This window comes from Sarcophilus harrisii, chromosome 1 (assembly GCF_902635505.1).
Source record: "Sarcophilus harrisii chromosome 1, mSarHar1.11, whole genome shotgun sequence".
NCBI classification, from domain to species: domain Eukaryota; kingdom Metazoa; phylum Chordata; class Mammalia; order Dasyuromorphia; family Dasyuridae; genus Sarcophilus; species Sarcophilus harrisii.
The window spans coordinates 571,053,470-571,074,120 of record NC_045426.1 but is presented as its reverse complement, the minus strand read 5'-3'; the positions used below and the strand labels follow the sequence as shown (position 1 = coordinate 571,074,120).

The following is a 20,651-nucleotide window of genomic DNA, read 5'->3' as shown; positions in this document are numbered from 1 at the left end:
CCATAATGTCCAAACTATACATTTCAGGCAATTATTCTAAGCATGATAAACTATCTATAAATGGTTTAAAAAATGGTAAAAAATATTACAAAAATGGGTATCACTTCCTTTGTTTCTCTAGACTTTAATCATATATAAACTAATTTCTACTTGCTTCTGTAAAAGTTTCATAACATTTGATTATTAATTATTTATAAAATTCTATCAATAATATTGGACTGTTAGAATATCCTTTGGACTCTGTGCAACAGCAAGCCTCATTGAAGAGCAGGGCTTTAGACTTACAAATTGGTAATAATTTGTGTTATTTTAGATAAAAAAGTAATTATTTAATGATAATTCATAATTTTACAGTGATAAATAGCTAAATAATTAATTAAAATTACATCATCACTTAGTGACATGTAAGCTATGTAGCTATTTTTCATGATCAATGATGATATTTATGCTTGGTGTAATGGAAAAGTTCTTTGTTGGACTAGAAGTTCTTTCTACATGGCATATTGTACATACAAAATTCTAATGAAGAAGTTTCAAGACACAGACATACTTGTATTAAACTGGACCAACAAACACAATGAAACCATCAATAAATTATAACCAAACTCTAACCTAAATTGTGAAACTTTTATATTGTACTTTGGCCAAATCTTATAAACTAGCCTGGCTCAGATCCAGTTCTCAGTTTAAATCAGTTATATTATTCACCATTCTTTCAGCCCCAGGTAAACATTGGGAAATTTATGGACATTACCCCTTGATTTCTCTATTCCTATAGTTTCTGGAAGGAGTAAGGGAGGATTTGTTTCCTGAGCTCATAAGATTTAATTCTAATCAATTTGACTTTCCTTCTGTGAGATGCTCTGGGGCTCAGTTCTTTTCCATTGCCTTATCCCTTTAAAAAAACAGAAGATGCCTTTCTAAGGTGTGGAAGCTAGATTTAATTTATTTTTAAAACACAAAGTCCAAATTCATCTGAAACTCATCATCTCTAGTTACTAAACTAAAAGTTGGCAGACTCTGAAGAATGAGAGTTCCACTTCCCATCCCCTTTCAAGGATGTCATTGGATTCTGTGACCCCTTCTTTCAGTGATAGCAAATGCCTTCCTCATCACATCCTCAGGAGTCCAAATTTATCTGTTCTTCTCTTCAACCAATTAGTCACCTCCTTTATATTCCTGTTATATTTCTAGTACTTCACTATCCAGGTTAAAGTCCCAAGTTCTCCTTTGCTTGCTGCTCATCAGCCATGTTTTCCTCTGATGATTTGGGGTACAAAGTCTCAATACCCTGGGAATATTTTGAAAGGGAATCAATGAGCAAAATACACTCTCCAATTACCTGGTATAATTTCTGTTTCTTCTAAAATAAGAATCTTAAGCCCTTTTGTGACTATGATAATAGTCATTTCAAATTTTCAAATATTTTATTTTATCGCCACAGCATTCATAGAAAGTTGGTGCTATAACTATCCCTTTTTACAGATGAGGAAATAGAGGGAAACAGAGGTTAAAAAACTTAGCCAAAGTTATACATTTGGTAAGTGTCTAATGCTAAATTTGTCTGATTCCAGATACAGTACCCCATCCACTATGCCACCTAACTCTCTCATAGGTACCTTGGGCAGTCTTGGGAATCCAATGAACCCTTTCTCAAAATAATGCAAAAATTAAATACATAGGATTGCAAAGAAAATCAATTGTACTGAAACACTATTATCATATCAATTTTTTTTGTTTGTTTTCTGACCCAAGATTAAGAACTATTGCTCTAAATCTTGATGTTAAGCTTTTCCCTCTTAAATTTTGGCTGTTTAGAATCACATCTTCATTTTTAAACCATGATCTTCAGGAGGTAATTGTCCTCTGCAATGGTTTTCCATAAAACCACATTTTCATGGATCCAATTAACAATGATTGATGGTACATGCCTGCTACATAAGATTCCCTTAAATTGAACATTGACAATCAAGTTCCATTTTACATACTCTTTTAATGATATCTAACAGATATGATAGAAATAATCATAAGACTTACAAAAAGATTCATAATCTTAATTTTTCAGTAGCCCTAGTTTTCTAGAAATAGTTTTTAATTCAAAGTAATTAACCCTTAATTACAGAATCACTGGACAGTGAAATCTCTCAAAAAACAACCTATTTCATGAGCACTTCTGTAAGATTTGCTATGAAAAGAAAATGGGAAAACCTCCATTTACAAATAATTGGAACAAGAAGACATTAGGATTTGAATGAAGTTCCTTTCAAATCTGGACACTAAAGACAAAGCCTAAATTTTGGGGAGAATAAATAAGAATAAGAGTGCCTGGCCTGGAATCAAGAAGAATCAGCTTCCAGATTTCAAATCTGACTACATACTCTTACTGGCTATTTTTGGGTGACCCTGGGCATCATTTAATCCTATTTGCCTCAGTTTCTTCAACTGTAGAGTGAGATGGAGAAGGAACTAACAAACCACTACAGTATTGTTACCAAAAAAACTCTGAATAGGGTTGTAAAGAATTGGACACAACAGAAAATGATTGAACAACAGCAACAAGAAAAATTCCTTAACATATAAAATGAATTAAATAGCTCCAATGTGACACCCAGGTAGCATCTCAGATAGAATACATGTATTAGAGTCAGGAAAGCGAGTTCAAATACCATCTCAGATGACTACTAGCCAAGTATCCATTAGTTCCCATGAACTTCAGTTTCCCCATCCATAAAATGAAGTAATAATAGGAAGTACCTATTTCACAGGCTTGTGAAAAGGAACAAATGGCATAACATATGTAAAGCACTTTGAAAAATATCAAAGTGGCATATAAATGCTAAGCTATTAAATCGGAAAACTAATAAATTCATCACAGTTCAAGAAGATAGGGACAGTTTCTCCAAATGATGAAAGACAAAACCATTAGAAGGCCAGCTGAACTGGATTGCATTACCATGTAACTTCAAAATGAGAAATATATTTAACTGACTCCTTTGGAAATTCTGATAGTAAACATTTTAAAAATCTTTATATTTTCATTCAAAGGAATTATTTTCATGGTTTTTTTTTTCATTCCTGACCATGAAACTTAAAAAAAAGTAATGATGAAATCAATGAGATGGAAATTCACCTGGTATTTGTGAAGAAAATTGAGTTTTCAATATAAGCATTTATAGTTGGGAAGGAGTTTAGAAATCATCTACTGCTGTTCCTTGCATTTGATATATGAAGAAAATGAGACACAAAGATGATAAATAGTTTCAAAAGTAATAGGAAGCTTCAGATAGTTGATATGAGGGAGAAAATCACTTTTGTGCAAGAAAAATTTCCTGTATATCTTAAAATCTCTAGTCATTTCCAAGCCAGAGATCTTGACAAATAAGTGTGGGGAACCATAGGAGGAATATAGCTTAAGTAACTGACAAATAGATTTACTTTGTAGAACAGGAATAAAAATTTTGGCCTCAGATCAACTCTGTAGATTCAAATATAATTTTTTAAAAATATAAACACAGGGATGTTAGGAGCCTACTTGCTTAATTATTCTTAGTAATAATGTAGTAATTATCAACTGATATTGCATTACCCCCAATTGTTTTAAGAATGAGGAAAAGGAGGTGACCTGGTGGAAGGTAAATAATATCCTGCTCCCCAACTCAGTCCTGTCATAATAAGAGGTTTCAAATGAAAGCCTAGCAAGGGATTTTAAGAGGAAGTGACTTTTTGTTGTTAACAATATTAGACCTCCTTGATTCAAAATTGGTATGTCCATTACAAAAGGGCAATACCCACTATGAACCTTAAGACCTAGCCTAGAATAAAGAGCACACTAAAAGCCTTGGTTTCACCCTCAGTCTTCATAGGAAGTAGGGTTGCTCAAGACATTAAGACTCTATTAAAAATAGGGATAATTACATGGGACTTGACTAGACTGAAGACATGACAGATGTAAGGATGCACAGTGTTCTTGTTCAACTCTTCAGCTCCACTAATCAAAAAAACAACATGTAATTCTTACTTTTTCCTTTTCTTCTTTTGGGCAAATAAAGGAGTAAGCAGTAGTACTTCCCCTCACTTTCCCTCTGATTCTATAGAGAAAGGAAGTCTATATGGATTCATCATAAGGCTCAACAAGATAGAAAAGTAAAGCTATGTGAAAGAAATATATGTGATTTTAGGGTTATTCTTAAGAACTATGTCCCTTTACAACATAGCATTTCACTTTTTTGTTGTGATTTGCTTGAATTTTATTTTCTTTCTCATTTTTTTTTAAATCTTATTTTTCTTGTGCAGCAAGATAATTGTATAATTATGTATGCCTATTTTGGATTTAACATATATTTTATCATGTTAAATATATATTCAATTGCATGCCATTTGGGAAGGGGGTGGGGGAAAGAGGGAAAAATTGGAACACAAAATTTTTCAAGGATTAATATTGAAAAAATTATCCTTGCATATGTTTTGAAAATAAAAAAAACTTCAATTAAAAAATTGTCCCTAACTCATTAATTGAAGTAATTTCTACTATAATTATTGGTATTGTCATTTTGATTCATGTCTGACTCTTAGTGACCTCATTTGGTTTTTCTTGGCAAAGATATTAAAATTGTTTACCATTTCCTTCTCCATATCATTTTTACAGATGAGGAAACTGAGACAAATTGGGTTACATGACTTCCCCACAAATAGTAAGTGTCTGAAACCAGATTTGAACTCAGTAAAATGAGTCTTCTTGACCCCAGGCCCAGGGCTCTCCCCACTGCACCATCTAGCTACCCCTAATGTCAATCTATTTCTATATTTGAACTAAGCTAAGAATGTTACCTAGTGCCCACATATAATTGCAACTCATAACTAATTATATCTTTCCTCTCTTAATCACAATTGTTTATTTTTGTTACATAAAGGATGAGGAGGAGGAAGGAGAAAATCAGCAAATATTTATTATATGCCTGCTTTGTGCTAGGTGCTGAGAAAACAAAGACAAAAATGAAATATTCCATGCCCTCAAGATGCTTAAATTTTATCAGGATGACATTGTACTCACACACATACACATACTCACACATATGTATACATATAAAGAGAAGAAAGATGAAATATCATTCATTAAATACCTGTCAGATAGTATGCTAAGTATATTACAAGTATTTCTCCATCATATTTCTGGAAGATAGTTATATTATGAGTCCCATTTTATAATTGAGAGAAATAAAGCAGGCAGAGATTAAGTAACTTGATCAGAGAAACATATTTAGAAAGTGACTAAGAATACATTTGAACTCAGATTTTCCTAACCCTAAGCTGAATACTCTATGAACATGCATGTGTGTATAGATAGTGAACATATATAAGTGTATGATACTTATTGACACATCAATGAATAAGCAGCCTATATTATATTCTGAAAATTATGGACACAACTCAAAATCACTCCCAGAATCTTGATCTTTAGCATTTCTGACTCTTCTAATAATATAAAGAAGAAATAAAACACATGAATCAAAAGATTAGAAATACAAAAGAATATCTGGTCTCTATTTCCTAAGGTGGTGATAAAAATAGGTAAGTTAGGAACCAAAGTATGATTGCCTTTTAACAAAGGAATAATACAGATATAAATACTGTTGTGTGGAACTGTATTATGCCTTGGAGATACAAAAATAAAACAATCCCAACCCTCAGGCAGCTTGCATTTTCAGAGGAAGAAGGCATGCATAAATTTATTTGTGTGTGTGTGTGGAATACTGTCCTGGGTCAGCACTAGGGGCCAGCTTACTTTAAGTGAGGGGCTCTGCTAGGCCAAATTTTAGTTGGGATTACTGATCCGCTTAAAGAGTGATCTGACTGGATGGAATTCTGTGGTTTCCATAACTGGTGCTACTGCTGTGATAAATTTAGCCCCATTTTACTCTCTCATCCTTCCCTGACTAATTACTGCCTGGTAAAAGGCAGTGATTACCCTTGGGAGTTTCCTGTTCTCTTTAAACTTTGTTTATTTACTATGCTTACATTTGTAATGCTTTTGTCTCTAGGTAAAGAAAAATAAGCTGTGTTTTTGTAGCATTCACTATAAATGAGTGTATCAAACACTGAAAATATGAAAAGGGAAAGTTAACTATGTGATTATAAAGAACTCTCTCTGTGTACATCTCCCTCTTGTCTCCCTCTCTCCCCAGTCCCTCCTTCCCTCCCTCCCTTCCTCTCTCTCTTCCCCCTTCCTTTCTTTCTCTTTCTCTTCTATTCCTTCTCTTTTCCTTCTTTCTTTCTTCTCCTTTTCTCCCCAAAGAGAAGCTTTTACAAAGAAACAGATCTGAAAGGAAAAGGTGAAGAAGAATTACATGAAGTATATCCAGTGCAAAGGCACACATATGGGAGGTAGATTGTCTTGTAAATGTAAATAAATTTGGCTAAAATGTGCAAGAAAGGCATGATTTATCTCATTAATATAATAAAATAATATAAATGGATTCTGGGTAATTTGGGGAAAGTTTTAAAAGCCCAAAAGAGAAATCAATATTTTTCCTTATTATAACAGGGAGCCATTGGAATTTATTGAGTAAGTGAATGACACAGTCATACCTGGACTGAATAAAAATTACTTTGACCTCTATGCAGAAGATAATTCAAAGATGAAAAAGTCTTGAGAAAAGGAAACCAATTAGAACAATGTTGTAATCATCCAGGCAAGAGAGGTTTTTGTTGTGGTTGTTTTTTGAGTTTTTTTTTTTTTTTCTTTTTGGCTGAGGCAATTGGGATTTATTGATTCTCCCAGGCTCACATAGGGCTGGTGCTTTATCCACTATGCCATCTAGCTGCCCCCAGGCAAGAGGTTTTAAAGACCTGAACTAGATTATTAGTCATATATGCAGATAGGGAGATGAATTATGGGGAGATGCAACAATATTTTATAACTAACTACCTAAATAAGAAATCAAGGATAATGTTTGTGTTACTGGGTAACTAAAAGGATGGTAGTATCTTCAACAGAAATAAAGAAATTCAGAAGAAAGGTGGGTTTGGGGGAAAGCCTCATGAGTTTGTTTTAGGATGGGTTGAGTTTGAGATGTCTGTAAACTTCCAGTTTGAAATATCAAATAATCTCTTAGTAATTAGAAAAGAACAAAAGTAAAAAAAAAAATTAAAAACATTTAATGTCATACTGCTCATTTGAGACAGTCGGTATTGGTAAAGGAGTTATAAATTTAACAGCTGGGAAAAAAGTAAAGGATGAAATTAGTCTTTCACTAAGTGCCACGCTACATTTTTTTCAGTTAAGAATTGATAGTGTTAGAAGAAACTATTAGACTTTGACAAAGTGACATTATAAATATCTGCTCTAGCAATTTAAAAAGAAGATAAAATGATGAACCTCTCACTTAAAGCGCCCTAAATCAGACTTATTAAGGAGAAGAGAAGTAATAATTAGCCTAGGCTTGTCTACACCATTAAACATACAGATAAGTTAGAGAAAATCAATGAACACAGAAGTATGTCGTACTTTCTTAACCACCATGTCAGCTGTACCACCCTTTAAAATGTTTGATTTGTTCTATCAATTCAGCCAATTCCATTAAAGTTAACAAGCGTTTATTTAGTATCTACCATATGATGGGAACTGTCCTGACTCAGGAGTTGAAAAACAGGAAAGAAAGAGGAAAGACATGTATACATATCAATAAGCCACACCTTCAACTAAACTAATTTAATATTTTATCAAGAGTGGCCTACCACTATAAAGCATTTCCAATCCCTCTATTTTTGTCCGTCTGCATTTTTGATTTCCTTCACAGGTTAATTGTACATTATTTCAAAGTCCAATTCTTCTTGTGCAGCAAATAATTGTATGGATACATATACATATATTGTATTTAACATATACTTTAATATATTGAACATGTATTGGTCTACCTGCCATCTGGGGGAGTGCTGGGGGGAAGGAGGGGAAAAATTAGGACAAAAGGTTTTGCAATTTTCAATGCTTGAAAAATTATTCATATCTTGTAAATAAAAAGCTATTAAAAAGAAAAAATCCAAAAGGATGCAGGCACAAAGTTCCACATGCACTTCATGATTCATCAATGATTTGAACAAATTTTCCTGACAGACATTAACAATGATTAATGCAAACAGATGCAACTTAAAGATATTTACATAAAATATGTGTGTATATCTATAGATATACACACATATACTTATATATAACATACATGTTATATGTTTGTGTGTGTGCATATTATATATAATCTTATGTGTTCACATATATATCACTATTCCCAATACAAATTTGTCATTACTAAAATAAGGTTGAATTGGCTACATTTAATCTCTTAAATATCCTTAAGTGTATATATCTAACCATGTCACTCTCTATAAACTCCCTAGGGCTTCCCATTGACCCTAGGATCAAAAAAAAAAAAAAAAAAAAAAAAATACTTCGCTGTTTAGCTTTTAAAATTCTTGGGAACCTGGCCCCAACCTATCTCTCTAGGCTCACTACACATTACCCAGCCTACTATGCTCTATGGCAGCCTAAAAAGCTTCTTTTTTGCTCACTCAACAGTTTAACTGCCCATCTCTGAGCCTTTTAAATGACTATCACTAATAACTAGGAATACAGTTCTTTCTCATATTTTCCCCCAAGAGCCTACTCAAGTACCCCCCAACATGAAGCCATTTTTGATCCCTAAAGCATTATTGCCTTCCCTCCAAACTATCTTATAATTTGGATTTAATTATTCTTTATTCTATTTATTCTGCATGTACATATATTTCATATTTGGGGAAATATGCATGCATATATATACTTTGCATGTAAATAACGTATATGTGTATTTAATGTATGGGTATGTATATCCTTATGTGTATATATGCATGATTGTGAGTACACACATCTGCATACTATTTCCCATTATACGCGTCTTGAAGGTAGGCATTATTTCACTCATTGTATTTGCATCCTCAGAAGGTGACATGTAGAGTGTATCTATAAATGCTTGTTAATTGACTGATTTCTAAGATCTGTCTTTTAAACTTTTTCCTCATCAGATTTAAGTACTTTCTTGTTTTGACCTCATATTTCATGTCATCTAAGTCTAGTACCATACTTATTTGTTTGTTTATTTTTATTTATTTATATTCCTGCACTGGTCAACAATACCTTGTTGTATGATCTGAAGACTAGGGCTGACAAATGCAGTATGATTCCTTTCTTTTCCTAGAACAGGTGGGAGCCATTTCCATATCTGATATCAGCTAATATTGAAACATAACAAAACTATTCCAGTTTTTTGTGCACATCTTTGATCAGTCTGCTTTAATAATCAGTGCTTTCTGCAGACAGGGATATTGATATTTCTAAGTTGTTCCAAGGGATCTCATCTTCTTTTGTTATCAGGACACAAAATTTTGTGTCAGACATCCACATGATGTAGAGTTACATCATACTGACTGAACTATTCTTTCAGATTTAGCAGTGTCACCAGAGTAAATTATAAAATATAATTTACAGAAATGAAGAAAGATTTCAAAAGATGTAGAACATGCAGAAAATGTTAATAGCCATTTTTAATAATCCACAGCAAATTATCTTAGAAGTATTAAAGCTAACATTATTCTTTCTTTAATTCTTGCCCAAAACCCTTTTTTAAAATACTCTCTTAATTGATAATTGACTTAAACATAGTAATTTAAGATTAACAAAGCTCTTAACATTCATAATCTGAATCAATCTTTGCCACTCTGAGATCAGTGCTATTAAAATAGTTATGCAGAAATGACTTCATTCTTCAAGTCTTTTAAAAAATTGTTATTTTTTTGTATTTATATTGTAATCATTTATGGAAATGGTTCTTTCCCCATCTTACCCCCATTATTCCAATAACCAAAGCCTTTGTTATAACAAAGAAAAACTTTGTTTAAAAATTGAGTGACTGAATCTGATGATGCATATAACATTCTGACCTACTAGCTCTCCACCTTGAAGACGGATGCTTCCTTTCCAGAAATTAAGAGAACTGAAAGAATTGTTATACAAATTGATTTTACTTAATTAGTTGAGCAGCTTTTGACTTGTGAACCCCAACTTTGAAATTCCATATTCAAAAAAAATAGAAAATTCCTTTAAATTATAAGAAAATTTGATTTAAAAAATGTATTTGAGTCAACTGTTTGAAAAAAAAGGAATTAGGTCATTTTTTTCTCTAAATCCATAACTCAGGGTAATTTCCCTTCTAAGAAACCATCTATCAAGGAAAGAACAGTATCCTCTCCAATCTATCTCTGTTTTGAAATCCTTCCCAAACATAAAATCATGGTGTTGGAAAAGACCTCTTATTCTCCATGCTCATTTTACAAAGGAGAAAAATGAAACCGAGGGAGTTTAAGTGATTTGCTGAAGGGCCACACAGATAGTAAGTGTCAGTGACAGGATTTAAACCTACTACTTCTGATTCTAGAACCAGTGACTTTTTCTTTTGGACCTTGCTAAAATTTCATTTCTGCTTTTAACTTTTTGCCTTTTCTCTCAAGCATGGTATGATTTCTCCATCTCTAAATCCTAGAACTGTATTTCCACTTTCACAGTCTGCCATGCACAGGAGCTGACTATCTACTTCGAAGTAGTTTGTCTTCCTACCTCGGAATACCTCTCCCTTTGTTTCACTATTTTTTGAGAGCAATGAGCAAAAAAAAAAAAAAAATCTATTATTTGCCTTTCCATCTCTTACAGTGACAGTTAAAATTTATTACCTAGATGGGCAATTAATAAATATTCATAGAATGAGAATGAATTTAATGAGCTCCCCATCAGCAATTTAGTCTCATTATTTTATAACCACAGTCATGTATTCAAGAATCTCTTGAAAATAGGTAGACTCCAGTAAAAGGAAATGCAATCCTTGACTACTTTTAAAAATACTACTTTTCAATTGAAAGGGTATTAAGTCTCATGATGAGGAGAGGTTTTGTTGTTGTTATTTTGGTTTTTATTTTTAAGGAAAGGAAATATCATGGAAAATTTTGAATGAGAAAATAAAGTGATTAGATATATTCCTAAGGAAATTTATGCATGGAGGATGAATTGTGATTTGGGGCAGAAAGATGAAATATGACAACAGTCAAATGACAGATGATGAGGGCATGTACTAGAGTAGTAGTCATGCAAGTAGAATGAAAGGGATCAATAAAAGACAAATTATGAAGATAAAATTAATAAAATCTGGTTACTGAGGGAGAAGGAGGGCTAAATTCCTTGGAGTTTGCAATTGAAAGGTTTCAAATTTGGGTGGCAGGAAGGATAAATGTGCCTTCAATAAAATATGGAAACTGGAAAGTAGGAATAATTTGGAAGGAAAGAAAATGAACTTTATTCAGACATACAGAATTTGATATATATCAAGCTATAGGATATCTAGTCAGAAATGTCCAATTTGTTGAGGAACCAGATTTTAGAAGAGACAAGGATTGCATATTTCAATCTAGGAATTAACTATATCATGATGGTAATAGGAAGCATTTAGATAGTGTTTTGAAGTTTGCAAAATTCTTTATTTATTGTTGAATTTAATCCTCTAAATAACTTTGTAAAAAGGAGGTGCTATTTTTACCTGTTTTATTCACAAGGAAACAAAGATTAGGAGAAGTTAAATGACTTGCCCAAGATCAAGTCATACTACTATTTAAATGTATGGAGCAGGATAGGAATTTAGATTTGGCCAATTTTAAGTCTAGCACTCTACTTTTCCACCCAGCTGCCTATCCATATAGAAATGAGAGTCGAATCCATAATCATGAGATCACTAATATTATGTAGAAGTAGAGGAAAAAAGAAAGACTAAGAATCATCTGAGATGGAACAGCTGGACTGGTGGCAGGAAAAGGAGGATCAAGAAGTATCACAAAAACCCAGAAAAGAAAGAGTCTCTAGAGGATGAGAGAATTCAAATGCTGACAAAAGATCAAGAGGAATAAGGATTGAGAAAGGATAATCAGATTTGACAATTAAGAGATTATTGGTAACTCTAGAGAGAACAGTTTAGAGATCTGAAGACTGCAGAGGCTGAGGAGCAAGATGGTGTAGTGACAGGTTTAGCTGGCTTTTTTCTAGGAATTTAGCTGAGAAAGGAAGATGGAACATGGGACTATAGTTCAAAGGGATTATAGGGGTTGTTAAAGGTTTCTAAGAATATTTTAGAAAGGATATATTTCCAACATATAAAGAGCTTTAGAACATTAAGTTCCAGACAGGGTCAATCAAGCTTTCTTACTTCCTTAATGGCCATAATTGCCAATGTGAAGATATGAACTAGATAGATTTAGAAAAATTTGAGTTCAGAGTCCTGCCTTAGACTAAAATCTGTGTGACTCTAGGCAAGTCACAGAGCTTCTCCACAAGTGAGGGGAATAGCCTCCAAGATTTCTTCTAGCTCTAAATCTAGGATTCTATGAATCACTAACTAGTAGACTTCTGTTTCTTAGAAATGAAGCAACAGAGCAATTCTTTCTTTACTTATTGATTAAATCACAATGGTCCCATGACTGCACACATACCAGAAAGAAGGAGAAGAATTCAATGCCCCAGGGCCATAGTAAAGTTGCTGGAATATGCATTTCAACTACATATGTTTGCAGTCAAAAAAAAAAAAAATGACCACCCCAGAATGAAAGGAACAAGGGAAACCCCAGGGTATTGTCTGGATAAGATTACAACTTACAGTGTAAGGCTCAACTCATAAGAAGAAGCTTGGAGGAGAGCATGGGGGATGGGTGGAGGCTCATCAAAAACAGCATTAGAATACAATAGAAAATCTGGCTGGTGAAAAATGCAGCTATAATGAGTGTCATGTGGGGAATCATCAACATGGATGATTTATCATAAAAGATGAAATTCTCTTGCTATATTTCTATGATGCCTGTCATAGACATAAGACATGGACACACACATATCTATAAAATAGATTAAGATAGATAAGATAAGATAGATAAGATAAAAATTATATTCACTTTTGAGGATTACTTTGGAAATACTGAAAGTAAAATGTTAGGTTAAAATGACAAGTCCCAGATAACATATACTAGAGAAGTAAAATGGTCATATTGGGAAACATTATTGATGAGATTAGGGTGAGAATGGTCAGGATGTTAAATGATGAGGTTAGTGGCAGGTTCGGGGTTCAGGGGACCAAATGAAGAGGTTTGGCTCCCCTAAATCCCCTTAGGATTTGGCACAAGGTAAAGAGTTGTGGGAACCCCCTTCTGGTGGTGCAGAGGTCCTTTGTAAAGGAATTTATGAACCCAAAAAGCTAGACTGATAAAAAGAAGTTTATTATTGGCATTGGGAAGTCAGCCTTTGCTATGCATAAATAGAAAGGCTGAATTCCTTAGTGGCAAGGTCTGACAGAGAAGTAAGGTTTCTAGTAGAGAAATCCTGCCAAAGAGGTATAAAGTCTTGTTAAGAAAATAGATGAGGAAGAGAAAGAGAGGGTAACACTGAAAGATAATATTATTTCAGCAGGCAGAGGGTTCCTGCCTGGGAGAGAGAGTTTCCTTGGTATGGCATGTTAGGTCCTCTGCAAAGACTGAGCTTAAAACTGACTCTTTTTATAACAGAAGCCTTGGCTATAAGCTGGGGTTTGCTCTTGATGGGGACTGAGTTCAGCTTGAGCTGGAATTTGAATAGAATTGAATGAGTGTCTCTAGGTTTGATCTTTAATTCAATAGGGTTCGAATTCTCCAGCTCTGGACTCAACTAGCCCCACCTAGATAAACCACTTTTATCTTGATTCCCTGGGGTGGGTCTCACAGAGGAGAATTTCTCCTTCAAGGAGCTTCTCAAGTGCTCATCCCCAAAGTCAGAGAAAGAGAAAGAGTTTTGGGGCCCCTTGTCAATTACCATTCAAATTTGATCAGAAATAGGAAATATTCAGCTAGCTATGCCTGTATCTATCTATATGCACAACTAATTCAACCATTTTGAGCTCACCATCAGTTCAAGCAAATGATTCATTTGACTAATTTTTGGCTGAATTACTTATTTAGACTGACCACTCTATATAGTTTAAAAGAGCAGAAAAATTTAGCAATAATTATTCTAGAGCCGAAGTGGGGAGCATCCGACCTGTGGAGACTGGCAAAATCATTTGTTAAAGCAACTGCAGACAATGATGAGTTGAAAGCTAAGTATAACAACCTCCCACTGCTTGAATTCTATTATTTTGTGTGGCCTACAAATGTTATAAATATCCAAATGACCCTTAGAGGAAAAAAGTACCCACCCCTGCTTTAGAAACATGAAAAGAAAAGTCTTTAAATTACTTAAAGATTAAGTATTTATCCCATTCTATAATACTTTATTAACTAATTTTTTAAGTATTTATTACATTCAAAAAAGAAAAAAAAATGTCTTATAATACACTTCCTTTAATATTGTTCAATTGGAATTGTCCATTCTCCAGTAAAAGCTGATATCTTAACAGGAATTACAATGAACAAATAAATCAATACATTAATAATTGTAAAGATATGTAAAACAGATAGTTCTTAACTTCGGGAATTGTAAGGTTCTTTTCTAGCTGTTTAATGTCACAGACCTAGTGCTCACCTCAAGAAGCAAGAAACAGCCTCTTTTCTTGCTACCATTCCTGGGCTCTGTTAAATAAGCAAACCAAAAAGGATATAAACCAATGTTCCCCATTCTTCCTTCCCTACCCTCAGAGAAAAAGCATCAAATTCCTCATTGCAGTAAAATTTTAATTAATGTAAAAAATTAAGTACACCACTAACTTCAACAAAGCTGAATAATTTGACACTCAAGTAAATAACCATTATTTTCCTTGAACTCCACTTTTTAGGGGAAAGGATACTCAAAGACACAGACTAATATTTAGGATTTAGTTTTAAAAAAAAAAAAAACTTTCCCAAAGAATTTTCCAGGCTCATAAGTCAGTCTTTTATGTTTGTTCCATCTATACTCTATTGTCATCTTCACTGAGATTTGCAAAGACCCTCAATGAAATCAATCAACAAGCCTTTTTTTTAAAGGCAGTCAGGAAATACAAAAGTTAAGTCCATTCCTGCCCTCAAGGAGCTTACCTTCTACAGGTAAAAAACAACAAGCCCGGAATAAGGAAATATAAAGTATATAGAAAGATTTCAAGAAAGAGAAAAAACCACCAGCAACTGGTAATGTTTACTACATTTTACTTAGTAAGAAAGAAAATTGCATTAATATAATTTTAAAAAACCTTTTCCTCAAATCTTAAAAGAGAAATGTTCTATTCAATTTCAGCTAAAAATTCAGTCAGAAAACTTTCTTTCAAAGCATTTTATTAAATTAGAGGTTTTTTAGAATGAGTTTCACAGGGATGGGAAGTAAATAAACATTAAAATTAGCTATTCTAAGCATTCCTAATGAAATAATAGATATATTACTGAAATGAATATTTCTATTACATTTAGAGTAATATAGGTAAATCCTGTCTCTGACACATACCAACTATAACCCCAGGGAAGCCATTTGACCTCTCATTCTAAGTAATTCTCTAAGATAAGTTTCATTATCCAAGATTTTCCATTATCCAGCTCCACTCTCTAGCATTTTTGTTTATAATGAGGTTATTATTTCAGAACTGGGTGTAGATCTCATCAGAAAAGAAGTGGCAATAACAGTCAACAAACATCAAGAAATGCAGTAACATGTTCCTTTGCAGGATGTATTATAATAGTTAATCCCATGTGACATCTAGTCCAAAGCCTATATCTAAGATTCTTAACTCCCAACATATGATACCATGCCAGTAATCTACTCCAAAACAAAGAGCTTTTCAAGAAAAAAAGCAACTTTTTATTTTTCTATATGTTTTTGGTATCATCTGTATTCAAACTTTTGAATAAAATACTCATTCAGACCATTTCCCTGAACTGTCAAAACAAAATGTCCCTCCTCAACTGCTTTTTTTATCCTTTTAAAAAATTAAGTTAGGGGCAGCTATGTGGTGCACTGGATAGAGCACTAGCTCTGAAGGCAGGAGGACCTGAGTTCAAATTTGACCTCAGACACTTAATGTTTCCTGGCTCTGTGACCCTGGACTTAACCCCAATTGCCTCAGGAGGAAAAAGTTAATGTTTCTTTGTCTTGAAAATCTTATCTTTTTTTTTTTTTACAAAAAAGGTTTATTTTGAAGGATGTACTCAGCTGATTCAAATTATCACTACATAGAGTACAATTCTGAAACATAGATTATGATAAGGATAAACCTACTATTTGTAAGGTCTTTATTTACAAAAATACTTAGTGGAAGTAAATTAAGTCCAAAAACATGCATCTAAATCTCAGGATTTTCTTTTAGAAGGTCCACCAGAGTTCATTTAGTCTAACTCCTACCAAAACATTCACTTAACATACATCATCTCTAATATAACTCCGTGAAAAGAAAAGAAAAAAAAAAAAAAGCCTGAAAAGGGTAACTCACTGCCCCCTTGTTAAGCTTTTGAGTAGCTCAAGTGCTTAGAAATTATTTGTTTTCCTTATATTGTCCCTATAACTCTAACCTCAAAATTTGCTTTTCGGTAACTAATCTCGTGGCTACAATCTCCAACTCTGAAAACTAAAAACAATCACTTGGAATCAAGCAAAGATGACAACAGGGAAATCAGCATATTAGAAATCAATCCTGTGAACCAACAGTTGCTGGGATCAATCACCTTCAGATAGTATATATACTGGTCAGATGTGGAAAGTAGATTTTGTCATAAAACCTAAAACAGAGTTTGTCTTTGAATTATACTAGATATATGATCTAGAGCATTCCACTGAACCCCTTTGAGGTTCATCAACTCTAGCACTGTAGCTATGATTGTAAATGATCCATAAAATGGAAATGATCACACACTTATGTGAGAAACTCACAGGGATACTATAAAGATCAAGTGAGTGTTTTGCAAACCACAATGCATCATATGAATATTATCAACTATTGTTTTACTATCATATCAACAGATCCTGAATTAATAACTGTAAGAGACCTTAAGGATTATCATTATTTTTCACTATTTCATTATTCATTATTCATTTTATAGATGAAGAAATGAGACTCTCTACATTAAAGTACCTACTTCATTAAAAAAAAATTTTTTTTGGACATTGCCAGGGAGTTTAGAATGCTAGAGTTTTGTTTCTTTTAGATGGTCTTCATAACCTGGTCCCTCCTTAGCTTTCTAATTATCTTATATTTATTCATTCCAGTGACATTCATTGACCTCCATGTCATATCATTCCTTAGACAAGATATGATATATTTCCCAACTCTGGGAATTTCCACTGGTCACCATCCATTATGAAACTCTTGTCTTCTTCATCTCTACCTCCTGGCTTCCTTGATTTCCTTCCAATACCAGCTAGAATTCTCACTTTCCACCAAAAAAAAAAAGTTTTTCCTGATCTCTATTGGTGGTAGTACCTTCCCTTTGGATATTTATCTCCAATTTGTCCTGCATATACTTTGTTTATATGTAGTTATTTGCATGGTGTCTCCCCAATTAGTATCTGAGCTCCTTAAGTATAGGGACTGGTTTATGTTTCTCTCTAATCCTAATGCTTAGCACAGTATAATGTTTGGCACATTGTAACTGCTTATTAAATACTTGTTAATTAAGTAATTGACTCTGAGATTGGACTGATCTTAATTGGCAATCTAGATCCCATCCTTCAAATGGATTGTGGGAAGAAGTCTCAAGAACATACAGAGCTTAAAGACAAAAAATTCCATTTGGAACTAGAGATGGGGAGCTAAGAGTAGAAACTATTGGGAGGAGTTCCATTAGTTTGTCAGTATCAATCTCCAGACATGAGTCTATATGGATGGGTTTGTAGGAGATATATTGTGATAGGTTTTATGTCACTGAAACCTCTCTGAACTGCAGACTCCAGGAAAATGTTCCTTCCTTCCCCTTCTCCCTTTCAGGATTCCTAGCTGTTCTCTCAAAAGCGAGGGAGAAAAAAAATCTGTTTTTCTTTACATGTTTACTATTATTTGCTTAAATGTTTATCTTGTCTCTTAATTCTAAAATTGTGATAAATTGTTAACCACAGGCATTGCTAATCTGGACATATTTATTGGGAATTCACTGGGGAGGAGACAATTGTCAGACTGTGTCCTAGGAGAAAGATTTTGAAGCTGATATATTTTTGCAAGTAATCTGCTGGCTGGGATTTCATGGCTGAAAAATGTAATTATTGATTCATTTTTATAACATCCCAGGAGAGAGAAAAATACTTATGCTGGGATCTCTCTAGATAGGGAATGAGTCAGTAGAGGCCGGAGAGGGTAGAAGGAATAGGGTGGGTTGGATACTGTAACTAAATAGACTAATACTTGGACTTTGTATTGGTTTTTGATTCAGATTTAAGTTTGAGAAATATCCAAAAGGGGAAATCAAAGAAAGTACCTAGAAAGAAATTGTTACCCAATGGAAGGCATAATAGTCCAGCCCCTCGGGAGATAAGAAATGAATATGAGTAACTAACCAACATAACAGCACACAATATAACATCTCTTCTGGAGACATCTTTTTTTTTTTCCAAATAAGATTATAACCTCTTTTAGTCCAGATACTCTGTTTTATTCATCTTTTTATCTTTTCCAGTATCTAGCACAGTTCTAGTGTTTATGGTTAAGAGAAATGTTATTTTTACCTTCTTCCTATTAGGGAAAATTCAATTGACAAATAATAAGTGTTTCTTTTATACAAGTGCTAGAAAATAAGGGGCAATGGAACAAAGGCTCCTGTGACTCCAAATTTACCAAACAATAACAAAATGAATTGTCTTGGTATAGATTTGTCAAATGTTTACACAGATGATAGCTTAAGTTATGAGATATATTCTTCCATACTGGCAAAATCATTCCACCCATAACTTTCTAAATGATAATCCGATATCTGTACAAGATAGGACAATCACCAATACACTGATATTTCTGTGATTTTTTTTGACTGAATCAATGATAGCCAGATGACAGTAATTTGTTCAATCAAAAACAGAGCCAACAGGTGAGTAGCCCTAGAACAGTTCCATAGACACACAGATAAACATTTTTATTACAATCAGTTACCGGAAAAGAAATTCACCCATAATCATGCAGGCTCTGTGAAGGAGATTCCCAATATCAGGGAAAGAATTAAGAGGAGGGATCCTATTAAAAGGCTTTGTAGCTTCCCAAAGCTGGGGCCTTTCAAAGGGGAAGGGAAGAGAAAGAATGAAAGAGTAGAGAGAAAGCAAGAAGGCAAATAAGAGAAAGGAAAGGAGAAGAAGGAAAGGAGAAGAAGGAAAGGAGAAGAAGGAAAGGAGAAGAAGGAAAGGAGAAGAAGGAAAGGAGAAGAAGGAAAGGAGAAGAAGGAAAGGAGAAGAAGGAAAGGAGAAGAAGGAAAGGAGAAGAAGGAAAGGAGAAGAAGGAAAGGAGAAGAAGGAAAGGAGAAGAAGGAAAGGAGAAGAAGGAAAGGAGAAGAAGGAAAGGAGAAGAAGGAAAGGAGAAGAAGGAAAGGAGAAGAAGGAAAGGAGAAGAAGGAAAGGAGAAGAAGGAAAGGAGAAGAAGGAAAGGAGAAGAAGGAAAGGAAAGGAGAAGAAGGAAAGGAGAAGAAGGAAAGGAAAGGAGAAAGGAAAGGAGAAAGGAAAGGAGAAAGGAAAGGAAAGGAAAGGAAAGGAAAGGAAAGGAAAGGAAAGGAGGAAAGGAGAAGAAGGAAAGGAGAAGAAGGAAAGGAGAAGAAGGAAAGGAGAAGAAGGAAAGGAGAAGAAGGAAAGGAAAGGAAAGGAAAGGAAAGGAAAGGAAAGGAAAGGAAAGGAAAGGAAAGGAAAGGAGGGAGGAAGGGAGGAAGGAAGTATAGATTGATGGGGAAAGACTTTTTGAAGGAGGTGATACAGAGCAGAATTTTAATGCAGCTAAGAATTCTGAAAGGCAGAGAGGAAGAGGGAAAGCAATGTACATATAAGAAAAAGGCAATGCAAAGTCAGTCAGTTAACCAGCATTTATTTAGCACCTATATGTACCAAGCATTGTGCCAAGCACTGGAGATATAAAGGAACTCTCAGATTCCTAGTCAAATGGGGTAGATGGCATGCAAATTAAGTATATATGTGATATAAATGACAAGATATATATGGGGGAAAATGAAAATAATCAAAAGACAGAAGACGCTAGCATTAAGGGATACTGGAAAGGGCTTCTTGTACAAGGTGGAATTTTAGTTGAGAATTGAAGAAAACCATGGAAGCCAAGATATAGAAATGAGGAGGAAGGCATGGAAATGGGAGAAGGAATCCCAGAAACAAGGAATAGCAAAAAAAATTGGAACAGAATGTGAACAGAAGTAATGTCTAATAGGTCTACAGAGGAAGGGTGGGGTCAAATCAAATAGGGTTTCAAATACCAAAAAGATTTTGTTTATATATTGTTATCTTTCTTCATGTTAGAAAGAAAGGGGGCAGGAGGGTAGGGACAGCCAAGATGATGGATTAGAGGCAATCCAACTGATCTCAACATTCTCCTCCAATTGATTTTAAAATAACTCCTCAAATCAAATTTTAGAGTATCACAGTCAACAAAGGTCAAGATAAGAAAACTTAGGGAGTCAGCAAGAAAAAGTCTATAACTCTC

At 34.0% G+C, this 20,651-nt stretch overlaps 1 protein-coding gene across 4 annotated transcripts in view; it reads right to left on the bottom strand.

Moving 5' to 3' along the window:
* Window positions 1-20,651, bottom strand: part of SLC26A7 (solute carrier family 26 member 7) — a 193,306-nt gene that overhangs the window by 68,693 nt on the left and 103,962 nt on the right. The window lies entirely within an intron of this gene.